Source organism: Apium graveolens, chromosome 10 (assembly GCF_009905375.1).
Source record: "Apium graveolens cultivar Ventura chromosome 10, ASM990537v1, whole genome shotgun sequence".
Classification (NCBI taxonomy): Eukaryota; Viridiplantae; Streptophyta; class Magnoliopsida; order Apiales; family Apiaceae; genus Apium; species Apium graveolens.
This window is the reverse complement of record NC_133656.1, coordinates 207,025,022-207,041,152: the sequence shown is the minus strand read 5'-3', so window position 1 is coordinate 207,041,152 and position 16,131 is coordinate 207,025,022.

Below are 16,131 nucleotides of genomic sequence, written 5' to 3'. Positions count from 1 at the left end.
ATTGTGGTACATAGGTACTTGTAAAATTGATATTTTATTGTAAACAAAATCAATATTTTGTATCCAAAAAATCTCTTAACTAAAAATTTTAAAAATGAAAATAAATTGTTTCAATTTTTTTACCAATTCAATTATGTAACTAATAACTTACAATATTTTTTGATCATTTTACCCAAGATAAATATACAATTAACAAAAAGAGGAAAATAATTTCTATCTGATACTTCCTCCGTCCCTCCCAAATGTTTACATTTGGGTGGGGCGCGGAGTTTAAGAAAAATGATAAAATAGTGGAGGAAAGTTAAAAAAGTGAGTAAAATAGTGGGACCGATTAATATTATATGTATAAAGTGGGTATAGTGGAGAGAAATAGTAGATGTAGTTATTTTAAAAATTATAAAAACCTTACTATTTTTGGAAAGTTTTGAAATGTAAACAATTGGAAGGTACATCCAAAAAAGGAAAGTGTAAACAAATGGGAGGGATAGAGGGAGTTTACCAATTTCTTCTGAAAGTATAGCATTTTTTTCATTCTTTTTTCTTTAATTTTACCCATCTTAATTTTTCTAGTGGAAAAATTAGAACATATTTTTTTAAGTTTGTGGATCAGATCGCCACGTTAGTTGCATTAAAAAATGGTAGCAATCTTTTCAAGCTTTTGTAATAAACGTCCTCGAATGTAGTGACGTGTATCCACCTCATACGGCACATGTTGATTATTGAAGAAAAATGAATCGAGTCATGAGTCACGACTAGTGCAAAAGACAATACTTTTCATTTTATTTCAGTATTTATTAATTGAGTATTATCAACGACAGTGCTTTGAAGACGCCTGCAATCGCAAATCAGAGCACATTATTAAATAAATAAGATAAATTCTACAGTGAAGGATAGAATTTTGTACTATCTTAGAATTGTTCCCGTATATTACGTGTAAGGAAGTACAACTGAATCCAGCCATATTTGAAAGTGTTTGTTAATATTTCAATGATTGCCTGATTTGTTGCCCTCATCTACACGTGTGTATTAAATTACTGGTTGGGGCAATAGTGGGAACATTGATATGTGTTTATGCTAGGGTAGTGTCACCAGACTCCAGAAGGCAATGAGCCAATGACTATATGCATGTTTTTTACCAAAAGAAGTGGCATGCCTATTACTAATTAAATATAATAAAATTTAAAATATAATTTTTATATTTATATACATTGAACCTGAATCTAAAATTAAAGTTAGCATAATAACAACCGAATACTATCATAATATTCATTTATATTAATAATTTTTTTGATATTCAAATATATGTAAATATTTTAGAATTATATTTATTATTTATGGATACTTTTTATATTAAAATATATATTTTTTTTAAAATAGTAAAAAGGCATGCCAAATCATGAAAACGCATGTCTGCCTAATTGACGTCATGACATGTCCATCTTGGCATTCACGTGCAGCTGTGACATGCACCCTACTCTATGCCTCCGTGTTGGATTTGATTAGAAGCTCTCGAGGAACCAGTTCCTCTAAAATCTCAATATGTTGGACAACGGTCCAACCGAATCTATATTCTAACACTTCTCCTCACTCGAGAACTCATTTTTTGATCGAAGAGTGGATCACGGGCGCCCATTTTTTAGGCATAAAATTGTCTTTCGTGTCCCTCATAAATTGTGAGAAATATTAGGGGTGGCAGGGAGTCGATTGTTCCCATATAATTATGGTATTAAATTAGTGGTTGGGGCAATAGTTGGAATATTGATATGTGTCAATGCCCTCGTGTTGGTTTGAGAGATGGTGAATCGGCGGTTTTTTTGGGTGTTTGGATGATATGATTAGAAGCTGTCGAGGAACCAGTTCCTCTAAAATCTCAATATGTTAGACAACGGTCCAACAAAATCTATATTCTAACACTTCTCCTCACTCGATAGCTCATTTTTAGATCGAAGAGTAGATCTCGAGCGCCCATTTTTTAGGCGTAAATTTGCCTTTCGTGTGTCGAACCTGAGTCTTCCTGCTGCCTGAGCTCTGATACCATGTCAAAAAACCAGTTACTCTAAAATCTCAAGGTGTTAGAGAATGGCCCAACTGGATCTATATTCTAATAGAAGTATCCTAGTGGATCAGTTTTAATTTGTTGGTGATGACTTTAATTGTCATATTGGTGTACAAGTAGATAATTATCAAGGCACTCATGGTGGCTTTGGGTATGGTGTTTGAAATGAACGTTGTTTAACGTTTTTGGAATTTGCGAGAACTCGTGCGTTAGTTATTGTGAATTCTTAATTCCGGAAGCGTGATGATAATCTTATAACGTTTAGGAGTGGAGGTCATGCCACACAAACTGATTATCTTCTTCTTGGAAATAGGGATCTCAGATTTTGTAAGGACGGTCAGGTTTTTCCAAAAAAAAGTGTGTGCCTCAAAGCACCGTCTATTAGCTCCGAATTTATCTATTAATAGTCAGTTGGTTGAAAGGACGAGTGTTAATACACCAAGGATACTATGGCGGAATTTGAAAGAGTTGAAAGCTGAAGAGTTTAAAATGATGCTTCAAAGTTATCTCATGTAAGAAGGAGATGTCAACCAAATGTGGACTATAATGACCAACTTTATTCGAAATATAGCAAAAATGATGTTGGGGGTAACTTCAGACGGAGTAATTTCTCGCAAATAGTCGTGGTGGTGGAATGAAGAAGTTCAGGCACGAGTACAGTTAAAGCGTCAATATTTTATGGATTTTCTTATCATGTTCTGATGGCGTAGACAGAGACAGAAAGAAATCAATATTTAAAACTGCACAAAGACTAACTAAAAAAGGCAGTTGCAGAAGCTAAAGGTAAGGCGTATCAGGATATGTATAGACGTCTAAGCACCAAGGTAGGAGTGAATGACATTTTTAAACTTGTAAAAACGTGTAATAGGCTCCGCAAAGATATTAGTTCGATAAGGTATATTAAGGACGAAGATGACCATGTTATATTAAATGACTATGATATAAAAGCGAGGTGGGGTAGATATTTTTTATGAGTTATTTAAGTCAGCCAGAGATATAGAAGTTATTCGAGATCAAGAAGTCATCAACATCGATGAAGTTGACTGTAGTATGGGTCAAGATATTACTATCGAAGAAATGAGAGCATCATTGCATATGATGGGTAAGGGAAAAACAGTAGGTTTAGAAGAGATACCGATTGAGGCGTGGTATTGTTTGGGAGAAACTGGTATACGATGGTTGACAAGTCTCTTTAATGATATTTTTCAGTCGGTTAGGACGCCAAATGAGTGGCGATCGAGTGTGGCGATACCTCTCTGTTGTGCAAGACATGCATGTATAATAACAAGACTAAGTCACATTGACAACCCTAAGATTTAGTTGTTTGATAATCAATTATGTATTCTGTATTGTATTTCTTGAGTATGTAAAAAGGTTAGAAGATTAGACTGGGGGATTTTTCTGTGAACGGATTCAATCTAAGAAATAAACTCTGGAAGAAGATCAAGCCACGATCATGCCTTAGAGAAAAGTGTAGAAGCTTGGAGTTGAATAAAACTGTTCTATGAAAAATGTTCTAAGACAAGATATCGACAAGTCACAGATCAAGTTATATCGAGAAGTTATTTGAGAAGTCCACATTGGCTTATCGAGAAGGCCAAAATGTCTTATAGAGAAGTCTTAGAGATATCGATAAGTCAAATGAAGATGTAGAGAACTGGAGATATCGACAAGTTATTTCTGCATGTAGTGAACTCGGAGATATTGACAAGTCAAAAATGTATATAGAGATCTCGGAGATATCGACAAGTCATTTCTACATGTAAAGATCTCAGACATATCGATAAGTCATTTCACCTGCAAGGATCTGGAGACCTCGACAAGTCAAGTATACTTATAAAGAACTCAGAGATCTCGATAAGTCATTATACTTATCGAGATATCACTTCTCTATAGAACAAACTGGAGATCTCGACATGACTCTCAAGTACAGAATGCAGACAAGTTAAAGATTCAAGATTATCAGTCAACAAATGATCTATTCACTAGACTGAAAAGTCTACAAAGTAGGTTAAAGAATAAAAGATCAAGAGCCAAGATTAACTGGATAATGGATGGTCACAGACCTGCAACACAAATTTTCTAAGCTAGAATTGGAAATAGAAAAAGGTTGCTTTCGAAAGTAGTTTAGTACATTTTAGTGCAAGTCTTGTAAACTTGTGTTGCTAGTCTATAAAGCATGCACTGGTCCTTAGTTCATATGTAACAAACACATATCAAATTTTCTTGTATTCTCTTTAGATAGAAGTTGAGTTATTATATTCTTATGAACACATAATTTGTAGCAAGATAAACTTAATTAAGACAAATTAAGTGAGTTTTGAAATAGTGTTCTTGTTGATTTATTTTTGTAAACACAATATCTCTGCAATCTAACTGCTTTGTTCACATAAAATCCAAACAAGTTCTAAAAATGCTCAAAATCCAAAAAACACATTCACCCCCATTGTGTTGCATTCAATATCTAATAAGTGGTATCAGAGCAAAATCTGAAAGTAAACAGATAAATATCTTGGAAGAATGAGTGCACAAAAAATAAGCAGTATCAAGATACCAGCCTTCAATAAAATCAACTATACACTTTAGAAGAAAAAGTTGATGTTGTTCATAAGGATGGCCAACCCAATGAACATCCAAATTCTCAAGAATGACCCTTTTATTCCCACGGAAAGGGTTGATGAATCTACTGATGGAGACATGGTCATTCCAGCTCATTACGCCCCTAAAGACCCCTCAAAATACATTAAACCTGAAAAGGAAAAAGTCTCTTTGGACAGTGGCCTGCAATTAATTCTGATAAAGTCACTTGACAATGTTATGTACAACAATATTGTCAACTATGACACAAATAAACAGATTTGGGAGAAGATTAAAATTTTGTGTGAGGGTACAGAAGAAGTAAGATCAAATTAAAGGAGAATACTGGTGTGTCAGTATGAGGGTTTCATGGCCAAGCCTAAAGAAGGAATTACTAAAGTTTTTGAAAGGTTCAACAAACTGATAAATGACTTGCAACTTCATGATAAATATTATGAAGCTGAGGAGGTTAACCTAAAGTTTTTGCTAGCTCTTCCGGACCACCTTGAACAAAAAATATCAGCTATTAGAGAAGGAAGAGGCTTGGGCAGAATGACACTGGAAGTTCAGTATGGGATCTTGAAAACATATGAACTTGAGATGTTACAAAGGAAGTCATTAAAAGCAAACCAAGGATATGTGGTTGATGGATCCAGTGCCTTAGTTTTTAATGACAGTGAAGCAAGTGAAGATGAACAAGATGCTCAGGCTCCAGTCATTCATGTTGTTGAGCAAAAGAACAAGGGACCTCAGAAACAAGTTATTTTGGAGCTAGAGGAAGATGAATTCTAAACCCTTGATGAGCTAGATGAGATGGATCAATCAATGGCTTACCTGGCTAGAAAATTCTCTAACAGCAGGGTTAAAAAGCCAAAGATTTTCAAGAACAAGGAACAATCCTCAAATAGCAACAAATGGAAACCAAAAACTCAGTATAACTCAGCTAGCAAAGGTGGCTACAAAATTGGATCAGTTGACAGATCAAAGATAAGGTGCTTTAACTATGATGAGTTGGGCCACTTTTCTCTGAATGCAGGAATCCAAATAAAATGAAAAAGGATAAAGTCTGTCTGAAATTGGAAGCAAAGTATGAAACTCTCTTGAAGAAATAACAGAGAAAGGATTACATAGCTGAAGGCAAGAGTTGGGATGACACTGATGAAGAAGATGAGAATGAAGAGTTTGAAAATTATGCACTTATGGCTCTTGAGCAAGGAGAATCATCATCATCAAAATAAGAGGTAACAACTCTAACTACCATTGATTTAAATACAAGTTAGTATAAAGAAACTATTAAAAAGATGAGTGTAGAGATGTTTCATATCCAAACAAGCATGGTGGCAGCTATTGAGGAAGTTAGTAGACTGTCAAAGACAAATGAGAAGTTTGAGATTGAGAAGGAAGAATATGAACTGCAGCTTGTTCAGCTTGAAACTGCCAAGCAAGAAAATGAATATTTGAAAAACAAGCTCAAGTGTGCAAGTGAAATAGAAGATGGGTTGAGGGGAACATTGGAGAAGAATGGGGTGAAACTGAAGTCTTTCAGAAATGCATCTCAGTTGGTTGGACAGTACCATGAGAAAAATAAACCATTTGCTAATATAGCTATTGGTTTGGACTATGATGCCTTGAAAAACAATAAGAAAAATGAAGATGACAAAGGTAAAGCAATTGCAGATCAAGATGTCCCAGTTATACTGAGAAAAGTTGATGTACCTTTGTTCAACGCATGTGAAGTCAATTTCAGTGAAGTTGAGTTGGTCATCAAGCAAGAACTTGCAGATGCAGACAATGAAAGAAAAAATAAAAAAACCACTCCTACTGCTGAAATTAAAAAGAAGCCCATGGTCAATCAAGTTTCTAAGACACCAATCAAGACTGAAAATGCAGGACAAAAGAAGAAAAATAGCAATGGGAAAATAAGAGTGAACAAGAGCAATAGCTTTGCATTTGTTGCAGATGCTCCCAAGAAACAATGTCAGAAGTGTAGCTCAACCAATTATCTAACTCATATTTGTAAAAAGGCTGTTAGTGAGCAAAAAGTGGGAGCATGCAAATATAATGAAACAAAGGTTGAAGATCCCTATTCCTTCTGTGATAAATTTGAATGCATTCCTTGTAATATGAAAGTAACGACAAGCTATCATAGACTGAGAGTAGATCTCAAAAAATTTAAACTTGGGTCTACAGCTAAAAAAGAAAATGCAAATCTATCTTTTAACACTGTTCTTTCTGAGCCATCAAATTCTAATGCTGCAACTTCTGTTAGAATAAAGAAAGTACTCAACACTGCTTGGATAGCTAAACACACTTAATTATGTATAGGGCAAGGTGAAGAAAGTCATATAGATCATAGACAGTAGATGCTTCAGGCATATGACAGGTGATAAAGCACTGTTATCACAATTAAGGAGATGACTGATCCATTGGTGACTTTTGGAGACAACAACGAAGGATTCACAATGGGATATGGCAAGTTAATTTCTGAAAATATTATCATTGAAGATGTAGCACTGGTAGCTGGTCTTGAAGTGAATCTCCTTAGTGCCAGTCAATTCACAAATAAAGGATTCAAAGTTTCATTTGACAAAGGAGACTGCTCAATTATCAGCAAAAAGACTGGTGAAGTTGCTTTGGAAGGAGCAAGAAAAGGAAGCTTGTTTGTTGCAGATTTATACTCGGCAAATAAGGATGGTATATGTTGCTTCTACATCAAGGTATTTATTGAGCAAAGTAGGTTTTGGCACAATAAACTCTCTCACCTGAATTACAAAGCAGTTAATACCTTGATGAAAAAGGAATTAGTGAGAGACATGCCAAATCTAGAATTTGCTCAAGATGAAATTGTGAGGATTGTCAAAAAGGCAAAATGAAAAGGTCCAGTCACAAAAATAAAATTGTGAATTTTATAAGTGCACCACTGTAATTTATTCACATGGACCTATTTGGACCAGTTAAGGTCTTATCTATTTCTAGAAAGAAATATGCACTTGTGATGGTGGATGACTACTCAAGATACACATGGGTAGAGTTTATGCATTCAAAGGATGAAACTCCACACATCATTATTTAACACATCAAGAAAATTGAGAAGCAGACTGAAGATCAAAATTGTGTGAAAAGATTGAGGAGTGACAATGGCACAAAATTCAGAAATGTAATTTTATATGAATTATGAAAAAAAAAGGATATTATTCTGGAGTTCTCAGCTGCAAGAGCACCTCAGCAAAATGGGGTAGTTGAAAGGAAGAATAGAACTCTAGTTGAGGCTACTAGAACATTGCTGCAAGATGCCAATTTGCCAACAAGTTTTTGGGAAGAAGTTGTCAACACTGCATGCTACACTCAAAACAGATTTCTCATCAACAAAAATCTTGGCAAGTTACCTTACTCAATTTCAATTTTGTAAAAAAGGAAGCCTGTTGTGAAGCATCTTCATGTGTTTGGAATAAAGTGCTTTGTTCTAAAAGACAACTCTGAATATATGGAAAAATTTGACTCTAAAGTTTTGAAGCGATTTTTCTGGGATATTAATTGGAAAGAACTGCCTACAGAGTTTATGTGCTTGAACAAAAGAAAATTGTGGAAAGCACAGATGTGAACTTTGATGATGACAAGTGTCCTGGCTTGGAATGCCTTGATGAAAATGAAGTTGAAGCCCTTAAGTTTGAAAATCTAAATATTGAAAGTGATTCTGAAGATGAAGTTGAGATCAACACAAGCAACAGAATGAATGAAGAGTCAACTGAGCAAGTGAATCATGAGAACAAAAACTCATCTCATACACCTGATTTTGATAGCACAAACTCAGGGGAGAAAGAGAAGAAAGTTCTGCAAGTCATGCCAATGGTGAAGAAAATGCAGAAAATTCAAGTCAACAAAATCACACCATAAAATGGGATAGGAGTCACACAAGAGATGCAATTATTGATGATCCAAATGCTGGAGTGAGGACTAGAAGTGCAACTGCTAACGAATGTCTACATGCATGCTTTCTTTCACACATTAGCCTAAAAAACTGAGGAAGCTCTACTTGATCCTGAATGAATATGTGCCATGCAAGAAGAGCTAAATTAATTTAAAAGAAATAAAGTTTGGAAGTTGATTACTGCACCAAAGAGTAGAAGTATAATTGGAATAAAGTGGGTGTACAAGAATAAAATTGATGAAAATGGATTTCTAACACTCTCTATAAAAACAAAAGGGCTCCTCAAAATTGTAGTAACTACCGTGGCATTAAATTACTTAGTCATATAATGAAACTCTGGGAGAATGTTATCGAGTTCAAGAGTCGAAGGGTAGTTGATATCTCGATAAATCAATTTATTTTTATGTCTGGTCGATCAACAATTGAGGCGATATATCTCATTCGATATCTTATGGAAAAATATCGGGAATGTCATAAAGATCTTCATATGGTGTTTATTGATCTTGAAAAATCGTATAATAGTGTACTGAGAGTGGTTATTTGGAGGTGTTTAAAAGCTAAAGGGGTTCCCCCAATATATATAAGCACGATATAAAATATGTATTCGGAGGTAGGGACATGTGTTCGAACGCCAATATGAGATACTTACTTTTTCCCAGTAAGGTTGGACTTCATCAAGGATAAGTGTTAAGTCCATTGCTATTTATCATTATTTTATATGTGATCACTCGTGATATACAAACCAACTTGCCCTGGTGTACACTTTTTTCTGATGACATAGTGTTGATAGCAGAAATTATGAGTGAAGTTAATGTGCACTTAGAGTAGTGGCGTAAAGTATTGGAGTTTAAAGGTTTGCATTTGAGTCGTTCTAAGACTGAATACAAGTGGGCTAATTTTAGTGGGGAAATTAATGAGGTGGACGTTGCAGTTTGTATCGCTGAAGATAGAGTTCCGTTGATAAATTATTTTAAGTACCTAGGTTCGGTCATCGAAAGCAGTAGGGATATTTATGCGGATATTACTCATCGTATTATAGCAGGATGGCTTAAATGGAGGGATGCCACAAGGGTATTGTGTGATAGACATGTACCTTTAAAGTGGAAGGGTAAATTCTATAAAGTTACAGTTTGACCAACATTATTATATGGTTCGGAGTGTTGGCTATTGCGGAAAGTTCAAGAGCATAGGTTAGAGACGGTGGCAATGTGTATGTTGAGATGGATGTATGGTCGTACAATGGAAGATCTATTGTGCAAGACATGCATGTACATAACAAGACTAGGCTATATTAACAACCCTAAGGATAAGTTGTATGATAATCTAAATTTGTATTCTGTAATTGTATTTCTTGAGTCTGTAAAAATGTAAAGTAGATTAAAATGGAGGATTTTTCCGTGAACATTCTTCAAGCTAAGGAATAAACTATGAAAGAAGATCAAATCTTGATCATGCCTCAGATAGTAGTGTAGCATCTTGGATCTGGATAATGTTGTTATGGGAAAAATATTTTAAGTCAGATAACGACAAGTCACAGATCAAGAGATATCGAGAAGTTTGTCGAGAAGTCCAAAATGACTTGTAGAGAAGTCTCAAGAGATATCGATAAGTCAAAATGCATGTAGAGATCTCATATATCGACAAGTCAAATTTTTTTATAAAATGGAGATATCAACAAGTGATTTCTTCATGTAAAGATCTAGAGAGATCGACATGTCAAATCTTCATGTAGAGAACTAGAGATATCGGCAAGTCATTCTACATATAGAGAACTGGAGACCTCGACAAGTAAATATATTGATAAGTCATTATACTTATCGATATGTGACATCTCTACAGAACAAAAGAGATCTCGACAAACTATCTCAAAATTCAGAATGCAGACAAATTCAAGATTCAAGATTATCAGTCAATAAACAATCCATTCAATGAATTGAAAAGTCTACAAAAGCATCTTGAATAATACAAGATCAAGGGCCAAGTTTCACTAAACAAAGGATGGTCACAGACCTACAAGATTCTGCACAAATTTGCTAACACTGGAAATGGAAATAGACAAGATGGCTTTAGAAAATGTGTTAGTACATTTTAGTGCAAGTTTTGTAAATCTGTGTTGTTGGCCTATAAAGCATGCACGGGTCCTTAGTTTAGGAGTTATGAAACAGATCTAGAAAATATCTTGTATTCTCTCTCAAGATTTATAGTTGAGTTCTTATTTTCAAGAACATAGATTTGTAGCAAAACAATTTGATTAATACAATCAAGTGAGTTTTTTATATTTTGGTTGTGTGTTACAGTTAAACAATTTATCTCTACAAATTTATATCTGCTTTGTTCATTTATAAGTCAAACACTTTCAAAGCCAAGTAAAATTCAAGAAACACATTCACCCCCCCATCCATGTTATATTTCAATGCACTCAATATCTAACAAGATCATATCCCAAATGATGTCTTTAGACGAGTATTAGGTTTTGAGTCTATTTCCCAGAAGATAAGGGAAGGTTGGTTACGTTGGTATGGACATGTTAGAAGACGACATGCATTAGTTACAGTTAGAAGGGTTGAAAGCATATCAGTAAGGGGAAAGAAAAAAAGAGGTAGATCACGTGAGACTTGGGATGATCAATTAAGTATGGGTAAGGAGGCTTTAAATCTCACATGTGACATGATCTTAGATAGGGCTTCTTGGAGACGCCGAACTCGAGTAGTTGAGACGATTTCTAGTGATTTGTAGAGGCTACAATTGCAGAATTTTTCTTATTTGTTATGATGTGGGGTGGTGTGCCTCTGGATTTTCGATATATTTTCGAATTTTTCTTATTTGTTCTTATTTATTCTCTTTGTGGGTAAGTCTCAAGTGAATACAACCATGGGCTCAGGTATTATCTTACGCGCTTCAAAATTTCTGTTTGTTGTTTTAATATTATCGATCTCACACACACACATATATATATGTCACTTTCTATATTTATTGCATTATCGGGGGTCTTCACAGAAACAATCTCATTACTCTTCGAAGTAGGGGCATGGTCTGCGTACATCTTACCCTCCCCAGACACTGCTATAAGCGGTATATTATGAGTATGTTTGGTTTGATTTATTTATAGGTGTGTATTAATATACATACACAATGATCATAGGGTCCTTGTCCACAACCATTGTTGGATAAGATTAGTTGTACAACCAACCAACCAGTGTCGTGAAACTAGGAAGGGGCAGTTTCGATTAAACGACTCCGGCAATGATACATTGTGACAATGGCCCACATATTTTATTTCTCATGTATTGCCTTTCTCTCATTATAATTCATTTATCTTATTATTTATTTATTTATTTTAATAAAATATTCATATTATAATTATTATATTATTACTGTTATATTTCAAATTAAAATTTTTAATAATAAAATTAAATATATCAATATTATTATTAAACATAAATTTAATATTTTATATTTTAAAAATAACAAAGAATTAAAAAGAAATCTATAATATTTTTTCAAATAAGTAAAATTTGAATATATTTTATTATTTTGAATATTTTTACTAATAATTCAGTGTAAAGGGCAAAATTGTACTTTAAATATTCTCTCGTTTGTCGCAATGTCTCATTGCGGTAGCTCCTTAATCCTACAATGACACATTGCAGTATAGAAAAGTATGAATTTACCCTTTTCTTGTTTAAACCCGACCCAAGTAAATACCTAAAATATTCAAATTAGACTTATACAAAGTCACAGACACACAAACACAACGCTGAGGGAGGGAGGAAGTGATTTGGTGAGGGAGAAACAAGTCATTTTTAGTGATTTTGGGTAGAAACAAGTCATTGAGACTGATTTAATCGATTTCATGTCGGATTTCAGCGAGTTTGGACTGAGTTGGGCGATTTGGGTTCGATTATCGACAATATCAATTTGGGCGAATTCTGTTCAATTTTGGTGTGATTTATGGAACTGTATCTTCTTTTCTTCATTTAGGTAGTTTCCCGACTGAATTCATATACATACGTATACATAGTTCATTTTTTCAAGTTTTTGCTAAATGTTTGTTGATAATGTTCGAACTGTGAAAGTACATGATTATAGCTTTTGTTAAATTCAATTTTTGTTGATCATAAATGTTAATTCGAATTTTTGTATGCTCGAATTTATGTGAATTCGAAATTGATTTTTTGTTAAATTCTTGTTCAAACATTGTTTTTTCCGAAAATGTTACCATTACCCCATAGGGTAAATAACCAGTTCTTCTCCCGACTACTGGTTGTCAGCAACTTCGGAACATCCAAAAACACCAATTTTCCATAGTTTATAGCCTCTTCAGGCTCAAGATTGGGCATCAACAACCGAGTTGAGTCGACCTCACGCTAGACCCCGGACTCTGCCAAGTATATGCTCTAGATGTAACACCAGTAGGTGTAACTCTTCTTATTACTGGAATTGGTGAAACACCGATCCCCATAACCAGCCCTTCGGCTAATAGTGTAAAAGCCCGCACTCTTTTCGTTCTTCCGGAAGTCATAGTGTAAAAGCCCACGCTCTTTTTTGTTTGGATCCATCCGGGCAAAGGCTATTTTCATCTGCCGAAAAAGACTCTTCAGCCTCTTCAAGAGGGGGACGCGAAAGCCACATTTGAATGTAGTTTGGGAAATCCCTACTACATAATCGCCGCAGCTCATTGGAATGAGAGGGGTGTAATGAATCCGATCCGAGCTCTTCGGTTGGTATAGATCCAGAAATCTGATACTTATCATATAATATTTTTATATGTAATTTCCTTAATTGCGTGAGATTGTTGGCTGTCAGAAAGAGTTAAATGCCGCTGAAGTGGGTCAAACCACTCGGTATCGGGAGGATATTCAAAGGCCCTGCTTCGTCAGTAGACTGATCCATGTTCCTGCATCCGAGAATGAGAAAATATTAGTCGTGTACTCGGATCGAATATATAAGAATAAAAGAAAAACAGAAAAATGGTCGAGTACAACAGGCCGGATCGGTCTGAAGGAGGGAATGAATAAAAGATAGTTTACAGAGGGCTAAAAGATCGGCTCCCGAAGTGTGTTCCAGGGCGTAAATGATTCGAGGACTATTTAAGGCCATAAACACACCCGCATGCCATCTTTAACTCTTAATGAACCCCCTGTAAGTTGAAAAGAGTTTGTGGGTGACGGTTCCCGAAGAGTGTTCCAAAATTTGAACATGCGAAGAAGAAGTTCAAACCCAGAAACACCTCTGCGTACCTTCTTTAATCCCCCCCAGACATAAAAAGAAAGTACTACGCTAGGAAGAGGGACATACATCTGGTTTCTTACACGAGTAATCCAGTACGAATCCCAATAATGGTGTGTGCATCACATAACAATAGAACTACTTGGAAGAACTATAAAAGAAAAGAAAGGACTTACTGTTATAGAGGAAGGTAGATGCGCTGTAAGGATTTGGAAGAAATTTGAATTTGTTGTTCCCCGTCGTTTGACGTTTGTAGAAGAATGGCACAAAGGAAAACTTTTTGATGTTTAAGAAAATGACCAAATGATAGGGACAGTGGGGGAAAAGAGCATTTATATATAGCTCTAAAAAGACGCGACATTTGAGATGTTTGGTCTAAGAAACGTTGGTTTTAAAACCAATGGTTGAGATCATATTCGTTTGAAATTCAAAGGTAGGATGGCGGTTGTGATCTCAAGACACGATATCTGTCATCATTAAGACAATCACACCTTCCCATACAAAATCTTGGTGACCATTCAACTTATGAAGCACCGAATATTAAGGTTTGTGTATTAGGTCTTCCTTGGGCCGAAAAGGCTGGACTTCGCCCAAGCTTTTATCCTTAGCCGAAGTCCAAGGACATGTTAGAGGTCCACATTCCTTTGGCTCATAATAGGTATTTGGGCAGATGTCAAATAAAGTTGGGCCGACCGGAAAGAGTTCAGCCCATTCACGAAAACAATAGACCAGCCCGAGAAAGGTGGAAGCGTGGTCCTCTTGGCCATAAAGTCCACCTCTCCCTTTTATCGGAACAACCCGAAGACTCTAGGAAAGAACGTTAACGTTGTTCAGGTTATATACACGATGAGATTCTTTTACCAACACACACAATTTCACTCAGACCATCTCATATTCTAATTACTCACCTGAAACCAGTTATCTCATTCTCACACCGGAGGTGAATCGGGGGGAAGCTCCCTCGCTTTCTTCTCCTTGCAGGCCGAAGTCAATCTATTGGGACGAAGATCGTGCAAGACAGAAAACCGGTTCTAACAAGATAATTATCAAACTTTCATAATCATTGGAGGCAATTTCTTACCTTAGTCAACACTCGAGTCTCCTATGTTCCATCCTACGCAGAAGCCTGCATTTCATAAAAAAACTAGATTAGTTTCACTGTTTAGAAATCTCACTAAGCATACTCGGAGATATTAATTGGTAAATTGGAGATTAATCAAATCGATTAATCGGTTTATCGATCGAGAAAAATATAATATTATTCTTTAAATTTTATATTATATAATAATCAATAGATCGAATATTTGTTTGATAAAAAAATTGAATGGTACTAAACAATATCTAAACATTTGACACTCATTACAAACTAATTATCAAATTTATAATATTAGATAGATATAAAGTCGTACTTCAAAATTAATCAATTTATTATTTTAATATTTTGTGTAAGAAAATAAAAATAATAACTTACTTTTTACTTCTTACACAATATTTTATATTAGAAATGGACATTAGATTTTGTTAAGTTGTAAAATTAATGAATCAAAATCATTAAAAACTTAAAAATATATAATTTTTATTTACGTTCCACTTCTACCTATACCCGTTTTGACCGCCTACACCTGATTTTTGACTGGCTCCACCGCTTTAATTTGATTTTTACCGATTGTTTTCAAAAAAACGCCTAAATCACCATCTAGATTTTTGAGTCGGGGCGTTTTTAGCATCACGCCCAGGCGACCGCCTAAATCAATTTTTAGAACACTGATTAGATGATGTGCAAGTGTCCAGTTATATTATAACTATTTTATAAAAATATATTTTGAAATAGTTTAGTTTAAAAAAATATGTATTATATTGTGTTTATAATGTATAATTATGAAAAATATAATTAACTTATATAAAAAACTCGAATATAGCATCACACAAATTATAACATCCTTAATTATTATTTTTTTATAAATGTAAAAATTTAAAATAAATTAGTGAATATTTATGTAAATAAAATAATTTTAAAAACATAAAATTAGTATAAAAAGTAAATTAAATAAGATTATAAATTGAAAAATGTGAAAAATGAGGAAAGTAAATGAGAATAAGGAAGATAAAAATTATTAAAAGTGAAAACTAATAGATGATAAGTGCAATAAATTAGCAGAAAAATGTTAGTACATGATGATATCATCAAATTAATGATAATTTAATGCATAAGATTCAATTATGTTAGTTTTGACACATATATTGATATCAAACATATTTTTTGTCAAGAATGAAATAATTTCATTGATAAAATTTCGAGATACAAAAAGTATATCTTCCGATCAGTAGATTCATCAACCCT